A 17,302-nucleotide genomic window follows, 5' to 3' on the forward strand; every position below is an offset into this window, starting at 1 on the left:
CGAGCCAGGGAGGATGGATGCGAGGTTTCGAAGATGGGATGAGAGGGGACTCAAAGACATGAAGGATTTGTTCCATGGGGGACTATTCACGAGCCTGGTGGGGTTGGGAGAGAAGTATGAATTGGTGCAGGGGGAAGGGTTTAGATACCTACAGGTTCGGGACTTTGCCAGAAAGTTTTTCCCGACCTTCCCGATAGCAGCAGCCTCTTCAGTTCTGGAGGCGGAGCTGTCAACAGGAGGGCCGGAGAGGGGTGTTGTTTTGGCGATCTACAGAAGGATCCTGGAGGAGGGCAGGGTGTCTATAGATGGGATGAAGACAAAGTGGGAGGAGGAGCTGGGGGTGGTATTGGAAGAGGGATTGTTGTGTGGGATGCTGTGAAGGGTGAATGCCTCGACCTCGTCTGCAAGGCTTGGGCTTACAGCTGAATGTCATACATAAGGTGCACCTTACAAAATCAAGGATGAGCCGGCTGTTCAAGGGGCTGTAGGATGCCTGTGAGCGAAATGGGAGGGGCCCCGCAAACCATAGTCACATGTTTTAGTCCTGCCCGAAGCTGGAAAGGTTTTGAAGGTTTGTGTTCAGTACAGCCTCGGGGGTATTGCATGTGGATGTGGAGCCCGGCCCTCGAGAAGCCATACTCTGGGTGTTGGACCAGCCTGAGCTGCAGGCTAGTGCGTGGGCAGACACTGGCCTTCGCCTCGCTGGTATTATGGAGTCGGGCCCTGTCGAGGTGGAGATCAGTCTCTGCACCTAGAGTCTCGGCATGACGGGGAGAACCTGCTGGAATTTTTGACTCTGGAGAAGGTGAAGATTGAGCTCAGGCACAAAATTGTACATAGGAACCATCTCGATCACCTATTGTGCAGTGTACAGATGTAAAAACTCCAGAAAAATAGTTTAAAGTAACATAAAAAGGATGGGGTGTCAGGGGGCGGGGCGGGGGGTAAGGGGGTAGGGTCTTTGGCTTACCTCCAATGTTCGACTTTTGTAAATAGTATCTGGTATACATAGACTTGTTTATCTTGCACTGTATATGATGAAAAACCTGAATAAAAACATTTTCCAAAAAACAAGTTTGAGCTGAGGGTGGGAGGAGGGGAGTGGGGGTGGCGAAGGAGGGGTTCTACAATTATTGGACTTTGTTCATCATGCACTTTCGGGAGTTGGTTATCGCTGACTTGTGAGGGGGGGGGGATCAGGGGAAAGGTTGTGGGGGTTTGTTGGGTTTGGGTAGGATATTTTAAACATTGTTGAGATTGTTCTTCGTTTTTCTTTTGTAAGGTAACAATTATGAAAATTTGTTGAATAAAAATAGTTTAAAAAAAAGAATGATAAGCATTTATGAAACATATCCCAAACGCTCCTTCTGTAGCCAACATGTCTTCGACTGGGACTTTGGCACAGAGGTTTAGACTCTGAGGCGGGGGGGGCCATCCCAACTGAGCCTCCAGACTTCCCGGGGCACCAGTGGATGGAGCATTCAAACCGGTTTTGGTATTACCAGGTTAGAGCTGGATACAATTAGCTTGGAATCTTGCTCCTAATCAATATGTATTGCGGCTTCATGTTAACGTGGACAGGATTAGATTCTGTTACGATGCACTATAGGGTTCAATGGCCCACTGACACCCATCGTCCAGGTGGCACGGTAGCACAATGGTTAGCACTGTTTGTTCATAGCGCCAGGGTCCCAGGTTCAATTCCCGGCTTGGGTCACTTTCTGTGCGGAGTCTGCACGTTCTTCTCGTGTCTGCGTGGGTTTCCTCCAGGTGTTCCGGTTTCCTCCCACAAGTCCCAAAAGACGTGGGGCTGGATTCTCTGCCCCGCCGCGTCACATTTCAGGTTCCTCACGCTGTTGGGATTTTCCGTTACACTGGCTGGTCAATGGGGTTTCCCATTGTGGGGTAGCCGCACACCGTCGGGAATCCCCCAGGCTGCCGGCAAAGCGGAGCATCCGCCGGCGGAGAATCCAGCCCGTGCTGTTAGATGAAGTAGATATTCAGAATTCTCCCTCTGTTTACACGAGCAGGTGACAGAGTGTGGCGACTAGGGGCTTTTCACAGTGACTTCATTTCAGTGTTAATGTAAGCCTACTTGTGACAACAAAGATTACTATTATTATAAGTAAAGGATGTATCCTGCAGGGGAGATACTGAGGATCACTAATGACATCTTCAGTTATTCAGATATTGTACAATTATTCGAGTCTCCAGCAGAGGGAGTCAAGACTTGGAGGTAATGGTGAAATTGGTTGAGATGTAAAGGATTAAGTCAGGAGGTGCTACCAAAATAACCTTAGCAGGGATAGAGATAGGGGGCTGGATTATCCGCCCCGCTGCGCCACATTTCTGTTTCACCCCGCCGGCAGGATGGTCCGTTATGCCGGCCGGTCAGTGGGGTTTCCCTCTATGGACAGTCCCACGCCGTCGGGAAACCCCCTGACTGCCGGCAAAACGGAGCATCCCGCCGGCAGAAAATCCAGCCCAGGGTGAGGGAAAGGAATCATTTGTCTGCAGCTTTATTCAAGCCTAAATCACAACAGGTGGTGCATTCTACCTCAGTACAATTCACTACCTTTAGGAGAAAAGGGATTTGATTTGATTTTATTATACAGTGAAAAGTATTGTTTCTTGCATGCTATACACAGACAATGCATACCGTACATAGGGAAGGCAGAAAGACTGCAGAATATAATGTTACAGTTATAGCTAGGTTGTAGAGAAAAGATCAACATAATACGAGGCAGTTGGTCGGCACAGGCTTGGAGGGCCAAAGGGCCTGTTCCTGTGCTGTACTTTTCTTTGTTCTTTGTAAAAGTCTGATGGCAGCAGGGAAGAAGCTGTTCTTGAATCGTTTGGTACGTGACCTCAAACTTTTGTATCTTTTTCCAGATGGAAGAAGGTGGAAGAGAGTATGTCCGGTGTGCGTGGGATCCTTAATTATGCTGGCTGCCTTTCCGAGGCAGTGGGAATTGTAGAAACCAAAAGGAACATTTTGCATTAAAGTAAAGTCAGGATAGAAATAGATCTGAAATCATATTGGCTTAAAGTCTGCAAGAAGTCATCATCGTGGCTGTAAGATGTTACTCATTTAACGGAGGGTGTAAAGGAATTACTTTGAGCCGGGAAGCACAATTATTGGGTAATGAAGGCTACATTATAAACTAATTACAACATAAAGCAGAACAAGAGCAAACAGGTTATATATTGTAACCATTTTAGGAGCCATGTTGTAAATTTAAGAGCGGTTGCAAAGCACCAGACCGAAGAGAATTGGACACGGCAGCTCTAACACTTTGTAGCAGTCATCAGGAAATGCTACTTGTATCCATGACAACCGGCCTGCTCACTGACCCTTTCAGCCAGGTAGATTTGAACTGTCAGGCAAATGGCCACTGTCTTCGGAACCACATTTTTTCCTGTGTTACAGTGACATTGCTGTATCACAACATACAAAAGAATTAATTTATGCAATCTCCAACGGAGACTGTTTGCAGCAGGAACAATTATAGCTAAAGACCTGACTTGCATGACAGTGAATATATAAAGAGGGAGCATTTCATTTTCCAGAGAATCAACAGGTTTGGGAACAGTAAAATCATATTTTCCCCCATCTTATTACTTGCTTGAGGTTCCTACTTAAGAACAAATTCTAAGAATAAGCTTCTATGATTTCATTATATTACTGTCAGAAACATATGTTGGCTTAAGTCACCATGCCAACAAGCTTTACTAGTAACTGGTAAGAAACCAAAATTATTTGCTCCAACTTGAATGTGGAAACTATTATCTTATGGGGTATCATCGTCATCCGAATGACACTATATGGATACCATTTTCAGTTGTTATAAACAACACTTTGCATACATTAGCTTTGATCCCCTGTTCTGTTTGTACAGTGTGTCCAACCTTACAGCAGTCACATCTAAACTAGTGAGTTTTTCCCTCCAGTTCCTGCATAGTCATCCTAATGTCCTTTATATTTGCTAAACTACAGGCAATTTTATGATGTACCCCTAAACCCATCAGAAACATGACTGGCAAATGGTCAAAACCATTTACTTGAAGCTCTAGACGTTTGCAGGAATTGTTTTAAGGACAAGGGCAGGGGGGGAGAGGGGGGGTGAGAGGTGGGGCAGTGGAAATTCTCCTGCGTCAGAATCCTGATGTGCTGGCTCACTTGGGCATTGTGAAACATCAGAAAGTAAGTGGTTCAGAACCGGCCTGATTTTCCTCTCAATTAGATTATGCATGCGCCCTAACCCACTGGACTTTTCTTTTTAATATTCGCTACACCCAGTGTGCCTGGGAGCTGATCCAGGGAACTCTTTCACCAGAAGATTTTTACTGCGGCTGGCTCTCTGGAGCTGATTCAAGCTTCAGTTTGTGAGATGTAACATACTTTGTCCTATCTCACTGTGCCGCCCAGTCGAGGCTGAATTGACTTCTCCCTGAATCGGGTGTCAGGAAAGCAAATGCGGGGCAGCACGGTGGCACAGTGGTTAGCATTGCTGCCTATGGCGCTGAGGACCCGGGTTCGAATCCCGGCTCTGGGTCACTGTCCGTGAGGAGTTTGCACATTGTCTGCGTGGGTTTCACCCCCACAACCCAAAAGATGTGCAGGATAGGTGGATTGGCCACGCTAAATTGCCCCCTAATTGGAAAAAATAATTGGGTACACTAAATTTTTTTTAAAAGGAAAGCAAATGCATTTGTTCTGGAGTGCAGACAAAAATCTAGCTTTGCAAACCTGTGGCGAGATGTCCCTCTCAATTGATGAGAGGAATGTTTATGAATCAACTGTGATGTTTAGTAAATGGATTTAGAATTGAAAGCGGGATTGTGTTTTTCAGAAGGAGGCAATTCAAAACTTAAGGGCCATTTTAAAATGATTGTGTTCTCCAGAGAAGTGAAAGTATCTAGGGCAGTGATAGTCTTTCAAAATTCCTATGCTGTTGCCAGAATGAAATTAGCTGTGCATCAAATTTTATTCGAGAGCTCAAACACTCCCTCAGTGAAAGCAGTGCAGGGAGTGTCTCTAGGCTACTGGGTTATATGGAATATTGTAAAGGATTTGGTAGCACTTGGATAGAATGTAGGGTTTTGCTCACTGATCTGGCAGAAGTGGAGAGTGGAACATGGGAAAGATGGACCCGGATTCCCATCGCTGGGGCCAGAATGTTCTGGGATGTGGTGACAAGGTGAATTGGATGATGAAATCTCGAAGCTCTGGTGAGGGTCCCAGGACCTGGCAGTCCTGGAGAGGATATGTGCCAGCGTCCAATTTTACAAGTGGTAGAGTTTGGCTGGATGGAAAGGGACGGGGGGTGGTTGGGCGAAGGAGGGTTGTTGAGTAAAGTAGGGTTGGGGATGGTGAAATTCTGATAGATTTAGTCACACTAATTTCAATCACTCCACCACTCATAGTCATGCCTTTAGCTGCATAATCAAAGTTGATTTTTAAAATCTGTGATCACTAAGGTGAAATGTTTTGATTTTCATATCCAAGTGTCCAAGTTCTGGAAATCCCTTCATAATTCTTGTAACCTAGCTTTTAGACCAACATTTAGGTCATGCACCCTGTGAAGCACTTTGGCACATTTTACTGTGTTCAATGTAAAAGCAATTTGGTTTTAAAAATATTTTTATTGAAGGTTTTACATCAGGGGTGGGCAAACTACGGCCCGGGCCCGCCAAAGGTATTTCTGCGGCCCACCAAGTCATTAAAAAAAAAAAAAAAAAATTTTTTTTTTTTTTTTAAGGTTAATGGAGGGGGGCTGTTGGGTTACTTACTGGTATAGGGTGGATACGTTGACTTGAGTAGGGTGATCATTGCTCGGCACAACATCGAGGGCCAAAGGGCCTGTCCTGTGCTGTACTGTTCTATGTTCTATATGAGGCGCCCAGAATCATAACCGGGTGAAGTAATTATTTTACTTAATATACTATGCGGCCCTTTGTGAATTGTGAATTTCTGAATGTGGCCCTTGCGCGGAAAAGTTTGCCCACCCCTGTTTTACATAGTATGCACTATACAAACAGTAAGGATAACAGTGCTGATTACGATGTACATGTCAATTTCCTTTTTGCTGGCCTCCCATGTTTCTTCTCCCTTTGTAGTACTGTTTTGGGGATTCTTGGATTCTTCCCCCCACGCACCCACACAAACGCCATAATTATCTTGTCTATTGAATGGAAAAAGTCTTGGGGATGTAGATCGGTATGGATCTAAACAGGAAGAGGAACCTGGATAGTACGTTCATCTTGATCATCTGCACCCTCGCCACCAGGGAGAGTGGGAGTGCATCCCATCTCTGTAGATCCTGTTTGACTTCCTCCGCCAGACTGGTCAGGTTCCACTTGTGAATCCGTGTCCAGTCGTTGGCACCTGAATCTCCAAGTAGCGACATTTGTTTTGGGTTATTTTAAATGGTGGACCCTCCAGCTCTGCCCCTTCCCCCCTCTGGTTCACTGGGAAAACTTTGCCCAGGTTGTGTTTGTAGCCTGAGAAGGCACCGAATAAGATTTTTGTCATGCCGCTTTGCGGGTCCAAGATTTAGAGGAGCAGGTTATCCGCATGGAGTTAGACTCTGTGCTCTCTCTCCCCCCCCCCCCTTCGGATTCCCTTCCAACCTCTTGCCATTCTCAGGGTGATTGCCAAGAATGGGGACAGAGGGCATCCCTGCCTTGTGCCTTTGGGTAGCTGGACGTTTTCAGAGCTGGTGTTGTTGGTCTGTATGCCCTCCTGGGGGGGCATTGTATAGGAGTTTCTCCCATGAAGTGAAGCCCGTCCCTCGTCCAAACCACTCTAGTACCTCAAAAGAGGTATTTCCACTCGGCTCTGTTAAAGGCCTTTTCTGTGTCCCCATCGGGGGTTCGGAGGTGTACAATCCCTGGTAGAAAGCATTGAATATTTTGTTGACCTTTCTTGGTTCTTACCAGTCTGCCCCTGCTATCCTTTACCTGGGCGAATTCCCTGGTGGCTGCCTGCTTTATCAGCTGGTGAGCTAGCAGGCAGTTAGCCTTGTCTCCATGCTCATTAAAGGTCGCCTGTGCCTGGCACAGTTGGTACATTGCTTTCTTAGTGAATAGTAGGTTAAAGTCCATTTGTCAGCCAAGAGGGTAAGTGTCCAATCTCCATATTGGGCATTGGCACGGCCCATCTCCAACCTCACATCCATGTAATGTGGAACATGGTCGGCAATTACAATCGCGGAGTATTCCGCATTTCTTGTTTCTGGAAGCACCAATTTCCCCACTACAAAGAAGTTGGTGCGGTTATATATCTTGTGTACTGATGAGAAGAACGAGAATACCTTCCCACCCGGGTACAAAAACCGGCATGGGTCCACTGCCCCTATCTGCTCCATAAACGTCCCGAGTTCTCTGGCCATGCCCACTGTTTTCCCTGTTCTGGAATTTGATTTGTCCATCAGTGGGTCCTGTACGCAATTGAATTCCGCATTTGGGCCACGTGGTTGTTTGGGTCTCTGCCCTCGGTCCCCTCGGTCCACCATTCGAATGTTCTGCCTTCTCGATGGATTCTCCTGGACCTTGATCTTCCCTTTCAGGCTCCCCTGGGTCACCAGCAACCTCTTGATCTTGGCCTCCAGGTCGTCGGTCCCCTTCTCCCGGTTGGATGCAGGGGACCCCTCGCCTTATGGGTCGGCTGACCCGCTTGCTTGCTACTCCTGTCCCTTGCCACAATTCATGGTGTCCCAGAGGCCTCTCAGGCTGCTGCTTCCTGGCATTTTTGTCATCCGGGCTAATGTTCAGGGCGAGGAGATGTTTAAGTCCAATTCTGTGGGCTATATCCAGCCAAAAGTGCCTATTTTCCTGTCGTATGAAGGAGAGCTGCCTGATGTGTGACTACTCATCATATCCCCGTCACCAAAAATCAAGCAATTTGTTTTAAATGTAGCAGTAGAAATATATTGCAATAGTGGGAAATAAAAACAGAAAATGGTGGCAAAACTTAGCAAGTTTGGCAGAATCTGTGGAGAGAGAAACACTTGGTGGGACTAGACAGGCTAGATGCGGGAAGAATTTTTCCGATGTTGGGGACGTCCTGAATGAGGGGTCACAGCCTAAAAATAAGGAGTAAGCCATTCAAGACTGAGATGTGGAAGAACTTCTTCTCTCAGAGAGTTGTGAACTTGTGGAATCCTCTATCACAGAAAGCTGTTGGGGCCAGTTCGTTGGATATGTTCAAGAGGGAGCTGGACGTGGCCCTTGCGACTAAAGGGAACAATGGGTATGGAGAGAGTGGGAGTGGGTATACTGAATTTGCATGATCAGCCATGATCATATTAAATGATGGTGTAGACTCACAGGGCAGAATGGCCTACTCCTGCACCTATTTCTTTTGTTTCTGTGTTAACATTTTGAGTTGAAAATGACTCTTCTTCGAAGGGTTAACTCTGTTTCTCTCGACAATTGCTGCCAGACTTGATGAGTTTTCCGGCACTCTCTGAGCAGAATCTAACAGCCCCGTTGCACTTGACAGGACTTTGAGAGTCAATTTGCCAGGTCTCAGGGAAGTCAACAAAGAGGGCACAAGTGCATTTAGCAAGGAAATACAGATTTAAACTGACCTTATAGGCTAATCAGCTGCTGGGGAAATGTTGGATGGGGTAGTGGTTCCAGGGCCACGACACTGGGATAGGCCCAACAGACAAACAGTACATTAGGCTCAAGTGCCGAAGGTCAACAGAGGCCTGGACATGGCAGGCTACAGACACTGCAACGTAGTTTGAGGTGGGCAATAAACTAAAGCTCCAGGCATCAGGAAAAGAGTTAGACCTCAGGGGTAAAAAGACACATTTCCAACTTGAGGTTGGGCAATTTTATAGTTAAAGTATTTTCCACTTACTCCAATGGCACAGTTTAAATTGTGGATAATTGGCAGGCAAAGGAGGTAAATGGCAAATGGATAATATCTTAGAATGGTCTGAGCTAGTTCAGCAACCCTTTCCAAGAAATGGAAATATATATGTATCTTCTATGTATTTTTTTTAATGTGCATGTCAACCAATCATGTATAGGAAACTGACATATGACATGGGGCTGGTTTAGCACACTGGGCTAAATCTCTGGCTTTTAAAGCAGACCAAGGCAGACCAGCAGCGTGGTTCAATTCCCGTACCAGCCTGCCTGAACAGGTGCCGGAATGTAGTGACTAGGGGGCTTTTCACAGTAACTTCATTGATGCCTACTCGTGACAATAAGCGATTTTCATTTTCATTTCATATAGGCAGAATATACTTTGTAAACGCGACACACAAAATTTGCTTTATCAGGAGGTTGCAACAGGGAAGCAGGCATACAAAAAATATGCACATTAAAAATGTTTTGTATTGGCATCCTGTGGGTATTGTCTGTGCAAAGTTGGAGGGACATGGTGTTTTGTAAGAAAGTGGATCTTCTCTGACGTTGCTTGCAGTATGCAAACAGATGTGTTGTCTTGGAGGACACTCGGTTTGTGAGGATTCCGCTTCCTCCTCTCTTCTACTTTCCTAGCCGGCATGGCGGTGCAGTGGTTAGCACTGCTGGCTCACAGCGCCGAGGACCTGGGTTCGAATCCAGCCCCAAGTTACTGTCCGTGTGGAGTTTGCACATTCTCCCTGTGTCTGTGTGGGTCTCACCCTCACAACCCAAAAAGATGTGCAGGGTAGGTGAATTGGCCACGTTAGATTGCCCTTTAATTGGGGGAAACAAATAATTGTGTATTGTAATTTTTTTTTAAATCTTCTACTTTTCCACCCTTTTCAAGTCTCCTCCTCCCCTCTCTCTTACCCTTTCCCTCTTATCTCTTCTCCCCCCCCCCCCCCCTTCTCTTTAGCACAACTCTTGGCTGATAAATATTAGTTCCATTTTCTATCAATAGAACACATGATGATTACTCAAAAAGCACTGGATTTTTGATTCAGAAAAATGAAATTACCCTCATGCTATTTGAGAAATCTTTACACATTCACTTACCTTCTGATGTCTCACTTCACTGCAATGGATGAGGTTCACAAACAGCAGGTGCTGACATGTTGTCTTAACTATGCAAAATGAAAGATTCGACAATCGCTTAAATGGGGACTTTCACTTGAGTGACAACATTTGAGTTCATTATCCAGCTTCGCAATGAAATTTAAGGATCCTATTGCAACACTCTGTGTTCTGTGTTTGCATGGCACGTTTTATTAAGCTAGAAACCGAGGGTGGCACGGTGGCGCAGTGGGTAGTGCTGCTGCCTCATTGCGCCAAGGTCCCAGGTTTGATCCCGGCTCTGGGTCACTGCACGTGTGGAGTTTCAACATTCTCCCCGTGTCGGCATGGGTCTCACACCCACAACCCAAAGATGTGCAGGGTAGGTGGATTGGCCACGCTAAATTGCCCCTTAATTTGGAAAAAATGAATTGGGTATTCTAAATTTTTTTTAAAGTTAGAAACCCTACTTTGAGACTGAAGTCAGGAATGAGTTTTATAATTGGCCTCCAAAGGAGGGGGAAAATTTAATTTGAAGCGCTGTGCTTTATCGTCACTCACTGAAATCAGCATGCATTTTAACCTGTGAAGAAGCAGAATCTACAGCACTATGGATGTACCTACACCACATGGGTTGCAACAGTTCGAGATGGATAATAAATGCTGTCGCCCATTTTCTGTGAATGAATTATAAAAATGATGGGCTGGTAAGGCTGCATTACTTTCAGTCATTGATTATCTTCTCAACATTCAGGACTTTGACTTATATGTGAACAGTAGACACTTGGGCAAGATACAACATCGCAGCTATGCCCATTGCAAAGCTGCCATTTTAAATTTTGCCGATGGTATGAAGTGGGCGATGTCAGAACATTAAATACCTTGGCCAATTTTCTTCTCTATTGAAGACAATGTCAAGGAATATCAGCCATGATTTATTACAACGGTCTATCCAATATCGCAATAGTTAAAATGACTCCACGGAATCTCATCTCCACAAGGGTCAGTGACGTCAGCAGAGAAAGGGTGAAAGAAGTAATCATCAAAACATTTTTTTTAAACCTGCATTAGGAACAAAAGAGTTTGCAATTCACAAGAGGTCATTAAAATGTGCATAGTCCTATTATAAGTTCACAATTCTTCAACAATATGCTTGAGTAATATAATATTACACCATTATTTAGGAATTGAGATCATAGTCCTATCAATGACTAGTTTAACCAGTGAGAAGTCTTACAACACCAGGTTAAAGTCCAACAGGTTTGTTTCAAACACGAGCTTTCGGAGCACGGCTCCTTCTTCAGGTGAATCACCTGAAGAAGGAGCCGTGCTCCGAAAGCTCGTGTTTGAAACAAACCTGTTGGACTTTAACCTGGTGTTGTAAGACTTCTTACTGTGCTCACCCCAGTCCAACGCCGGCATCTCCACATCATAGTTTAACCAGAACATTTAACAAGTTGTATGGTAACCACTCGATAGAGTGACTAACTTATTTTCCAGAGAATTCTGTACATAATGCTCTCAGTGAAGATTTCCTTAAGGGAGGTGTCCTTCTGGTGGAGTGAAACCCTGTTACTGTAATTCGCCTCTTCCTGCCATTTTACTGGCTGGAAACAAAAAGTAATAACGAAGTAAAGCTCCTGTGCCGTAGGGCAGAAGTGTATTTTTCTGTAGGGCACAGCTCATGGGCAGGACTTCTGGACCTGCTGTGCCAAGCCTGAATGACAAATATTGCAGCTTAATTTGATCTCAGCATTGGTTCTATTCAAGTGAGCACACACGACTGTTAGAGCAGCAAGAATTCACTGCGAGACTGCAATCTTTCTTCGAAGGTCTTCAGAAAGCCATGCTGCATTCATATAGGAGGTTCAGTGGGTGTCTGCTGCAAAGGTTATGAAAAGAGCAGGGATCTAGTTATAGTAAACATTGACAGTCAGGCAGAATTTCCTGCATAGTTTTGTGTGCAGTAAGAGTGTGGGTGAGGTAAAGGCCTGCGACTTTAAGCCTGGAGTTTCTACTCTAAGCCTTTCAGTCAAGACCTGGTATAGGATTGGCACAGGTACATCCTGCCTGAGGTAAAAGCCAAGGTCGAAATGAAAACATTTGGACGCTAAAAACTTTTTAGGCAGTGATTTGAAACAGGCTCCCCTCCTCCATCTGAAACTGTTTGCAATAGTTCAGCATTTCCTCAGCACTACATTGGAGTCTCGGTCTATCTCAAGTCCTGAACTAAAAACCTTGTGATTCAGAGGTGAGAGTGCTAGCACTGAGCATAGCATTCAAAACAGAAGGGGACAATTCTCTTATCTTTTAAAACTTTGGTCCTGAAATGCTGCGACTTAACCTCCATCCACCCATTACAACTGGATGTGGAGACTGTGCTCTGCCATTCACTCCCTCAGTCTTATCCCCGTTCACATGTTCATGGGCACCCATGCATGGCACAAGCCATCAAGCTTTGCTCAGACGAATGGGGCATTTATGGCAGGGTGCTGTTGGATTAAGGTAGCGATGGACCCGGTCAGCAGAAACCAACGGTTTTACTTGGAGGCATACATGGTTTTAACAAGTATAGGATTTCCATTAAATATATTGTAGTCCAATTAAAACTTTTAATCATATTTTGTGGAAAATACCAAGTAATAAGTGACAGACTACATGTTAGTGGTCGGTTAATCCTTGAGGAGGATTGTGTACAAACTTGCACCTCTTATTGTTAAACGTGTTCAGGCTGGTAACAAGTGGAAAATGGTCTGTTTATACTCTGTTGATGCTGTGAGTTATCAATTTGCTGCAAGAATGTGCAAATTCTACCTCTTATAAAACTCGCTGAATAACAGGGGAAATTGGAACAATTCAATTTTGTATCACTGGAATAGCCTTGACCACTTTGGATGGTGTGACACGGATCATTAGTAATTTTGATATCATTCATAGAACATAGAACAGCACAGCACAGAACAGGCCCTTCAGCCCTCGATGTTGTGCCGAGCCATGATCACCCTACTCAAACCCACGTATCCACCCTATACCCGTAACCCAACAGCCCCCCCCCCCCAACCTTACTTTTTTTTAGGACACTACGGGCAATTTAGCATGGCCAATCCACCTAACCCGCACATCTTTGGACTGTGGGAGGAAACTGGAGCACCCGGAGGAAACCCACGCGCACACGGGGAGGACGTGCAGACTCCGCACAGACAGTGACCCAGCCGGGAATCGAACCTGGGACCCTGGAGCTGTGAAGCATTTATGCTAACTACCATGCTACCGTGCTGCCCGATCTTACATATTTCATTTTACATATTTCACATATGATGGGGAGATGGAGCACGGTGGCACAGTGGTTAGCATTGCTGCCTACGGCGCTGAGGACCCGGGTTCGAATCCCGGCCCTGGGTCACTGCCCGTGTGGAGTTTGCACATTCTCCCCGTGTCTGCGTGGGTTTCGCCCCCACAACCCAAAGATGTGCAGGATAGGTAGATTGGCCATTCTAAATTGCCCCTTAATTGGAAAAAATAATTGGGTACTCTAAATTTAAAAAAAAAAAATGATGGGGAGATGGTGGCACAGTGGATAATTTGCTGGATGAGTAATCCCAAACTTAGAGTAATGCCCTGGGGTCACGATTTGAATTCCATCATGGTAGCTGGTGGAATTTGAATTTAATTAATCGAAAAAAATTAAATTGACTCGTTTTTAAATATTCTAATATTAAATATAAAGCTAGCCTCAGTAGCAGTGGCCATGAAACTATCACCTGGTTCACTTCATTTCGGGAAGGGCAATCTGCCATCCTTACTTGGTTTGGCCTACATGTGACACCAGCAATTAGTAATGGGTAATAAATGCTGGCCTTGCCAGTAAAGTCCACACCATGTGAAAGAATCTTTTGAAAATCAGAGATTAAGAGATGCTTGAGAGGAATTCAGGTAATTCTTTGTTTTTATAAATTTAGAGTACCCAATTTATTTTTTCAATTAAGGGGCAATTTAGCGTGTCCAATCCACCTACCCTGCACATCTTTGGGTTGTGGGGGCGAAACCCACGCAAACACGGGGAGAATGTGCAAACTCCACATGGACAGTGACCCAGAGTCGGGATCGAACCTGGGACCTCGGAGCCGTGAGGCAGCAGGGAATTCAGGTAATTCTGAAGACATTCTTTGTCTTGTGATTAGGAAATTTACATTCTATGGGACGTGATCTAATGGCTGCATCGTGCCTGACTTGGGACGCAATGAAGTCAGTAAATCTCCTGAGAGGTGTCTTGCGAGATTTACGCTGCTCTCTACATCTCGTAACACCTAATGAGATCTCGCAAGACCTTTGGGGTCTGGATCCTGCCCGCAATGGGCAGAACCTAAATTTGCATATTCAAGTGGGCAGTAAGGCTCACTTGAATATGCACTCGCCTGAGTTACCCAAGGCACCGGATCTAACCTCCTGTGCCTCAGAGACCCTGAGCAACACTGGGTGATCTCCACAAATGTAGACCAGGCGTTCAAGCATGTGGGGGAGTCTCCCAGGTGATTAGCGGCCTCTGGGTGGTTGGCTGTGGGCAGGCTGGTATCCTGGCACCTCTGGTGCCACTGGCACACATGCCTCAATGGCACTTTGTCCATGCTGAGGATTGGGCCCAGGGGTGACCTGCCCATATCATGTGGGGTTTGGGGGGCTCTATGACCCCCTTATAGGTGGTGTTTGGTGGGGGGGGAGGTCTTGAGACTGCGGTAGGAGTCTAGAGATTGGGATGAGTGGAGCTTGTTAGTGCAGCAAATGGGACTGAGTGCTACCTCAGCAGGGCGTTCCTTGCCGAGGCCCCAAAATGAAGCAGAGTGCTGTTTGATAGCGGGATTGGAAACACCCAGCTAAACGTGCTCGACACGTGAGTCTGTTTCATTTCTGTCAAATCAAGCCCAATATTGTTTGTTTTTCAAACACACTTTCAACTTAGATCAGTTGTAAATGAATTTAACTGAGTATGAAGCAGTATACCTGTGATAACCCTCACGAGGACCGCGGGGAATTACTCATCAGTCTCCCAGTGGGGCTCGTGACGCACAAGTTCCCATGGTAACGGGTGGAGTTCCGCCCAGCGCAGACGCGTCACCGAGTCTTAAATACTACCCCAGACCCGGACCAGGTGCTCTGTTAGTTCCGGGCTAAGACACTTGTGCTCTGCTCCCTGAGTGCAGCTTTACTTTTGAGTTTAGAATAAATCTGTTTAAGGGTGGCACGGTGGCACAGTCGTTAGTACTGCTGCTTCACGGCGCCGAGGACCCGGGTTCGATCTCAGCTCTGGGTCACTATCCGTGTGGAGTTTGCACATTCTCCCTCTGTCTGCGTAGGTCTCACCCCTACAACACAAAAGATGTGCAGGATAGGTGGATTGGCTACACTAAATTGCCCCTTAATTGGAAAAAAAAGAATTGGGTACCTGTTTAAACTTTCCTCTTTGTTTCTGCTGGATTATTACAATACCCCTCCCACATTCAGATTCAGCCCTCTGTCCTGAAGAAGTTGTGACATGGTTCCACTACTATCAATAGCCATCTACCACCTTACCAAGGCCAGTCACTGACTATTAACAGGCATTCTCTTTTTGCGCACATGGGTCAGCCCTTACTCATTCAGTAACATCCGTAGCCCAATAGCCAGCCTTCCTGCCTTTGCTTTAAAAGGTTGTAGCTTCAAACCCCATTCCAGAGACTTGAGCAGAGAATATAGACTAACACTGAGGGAGTGCTGCACTCTCAGAGCTGCTGGCTTTTGGATGAGTCATTAAGCTCAGCATCTCTGCCCTCCCTCACACCCCAACCCCCAAAACCATTGCCCTCTTATATGAATGGGCACTATTTGAAGATGAGCAAGGGAGTCATCGTCATTGTCCTTCTTTTCATGTACGAAATTATCTGTTTGAACTGCATGCAAAAAAATACTTTTCACTGTACCTCGGTACACGTGACAATAAATAAATCCGAAACAAGATTTATCCTTCAGACAAGCAGATTGTGTAGTCACCATCACAATGCTCTCTGTATGATTTTGCTGTATGTTAATTGGTTGCTGTGTTTCTGAAAGAACTTCATAGCCTGTGAAGTATTTTTGGACGTGTATGAAAGTGCTCACTTGCGCCTTACCCTCACCTGAACGTACTTTCCAGCCAGAAACTGGACAGTGATCAGGGAGCAAGAATTTGCCACCTCCCCCAAGCTGTGATCGCTCACCAGCCTTGGCAATTGCAACTGAAGCTGTTGTTGAACTGAGCTGTCTGAATTTTATACACAATTTAAATTCTCATTGCAATACCAACAGTTTGAAGCAACTGGAAATTATTTTAATATAGTGCGGTTTTATACAAATATGGAATCCATGCGTTAATAAGAATAGATTATGGTAGCATTTTAGGGCATAGGTTCTGATCACACCATCAGTTAGCGTTGTGAATCCTGTGCTGAATTGCAGTTGCATTTTGCTAATAGATCTGTTACATCTGACATTATACATGGGTCTGAAGTGTTTGACCATCAGACCATAAGATATAGGAGCAGAATTAGGCCACTTCATTCAATTATGGCTGACATTTTTCTCGTTCCCATTCTCCTGCCTTCTCCCCATAAACCCTGATCCCCTTGTTAATCAAGAACCTATCTATCTCTGTTTTAAAGACACTCAGTTATTTGGTCTGCACAGCCTTCAGCAGCAAAGCATTCCACAGATTCGCCACCTTCTGGCTGAAGAAATTCCTCCTCATCTCCGATTTAAAGGATCGTCCCTTTAGTCTGAGGTTGTGGCCTCTAGTTCTAGTTTTTCCTACTAGTGGAAACATCCTCTCGACGTCCACTCTATCCAGGCCTCGCAGTATCCTGTAATTTTCAATAATATCCTCCCTCATTCTTCTAACCTCCAACGATTACAGACCCAGAGTCCTCAACCGCTTCTCATATGACAAGCTCTCTATTCCAGGGATCATTCTTGTGAACCTCCTCTGGACCCTTTCCAAGGCCAGCACATTCTTCTTTAGATACAGGGACCAAAACTGCTCACAATACTCCAAACGGGGTCTGACCAGAGCCTTATACAGCCTCAGAAGTACATCCCAACTCTTGTATTCTAGCCCTCTCAACATGCATTTGCCTTCCTTTTTTAAAAATAAATTTAGAGTAGCCAATTATTTTTCATCTCCAATTTAACGGGTAATTTAGAATGGACACAAATTTGGGTTGTGGAGGCGAAACCCATGCAGGCATGGGGAGAATGTGCAAACTCCACACAATGACCTAGGGCTGGGATTCGAACCCGGGACCTCAGCGCTGCAGTC

Source organism: Scyliorhinus canicula, chromosome 19 (genome assembly GCF_902713615.1).
Source record: "Scyliorhinus canicula chromosome 19, sScyCan1.1, whole genome shotgun sequence".
Lineage (NCBI taxonomy): Eukaryota > Metazoa > Chordata > Chondrichthyes > Carcharhiniformes > Scyliorhinidae > Scyliorhinus > Scyliorhinus canicula.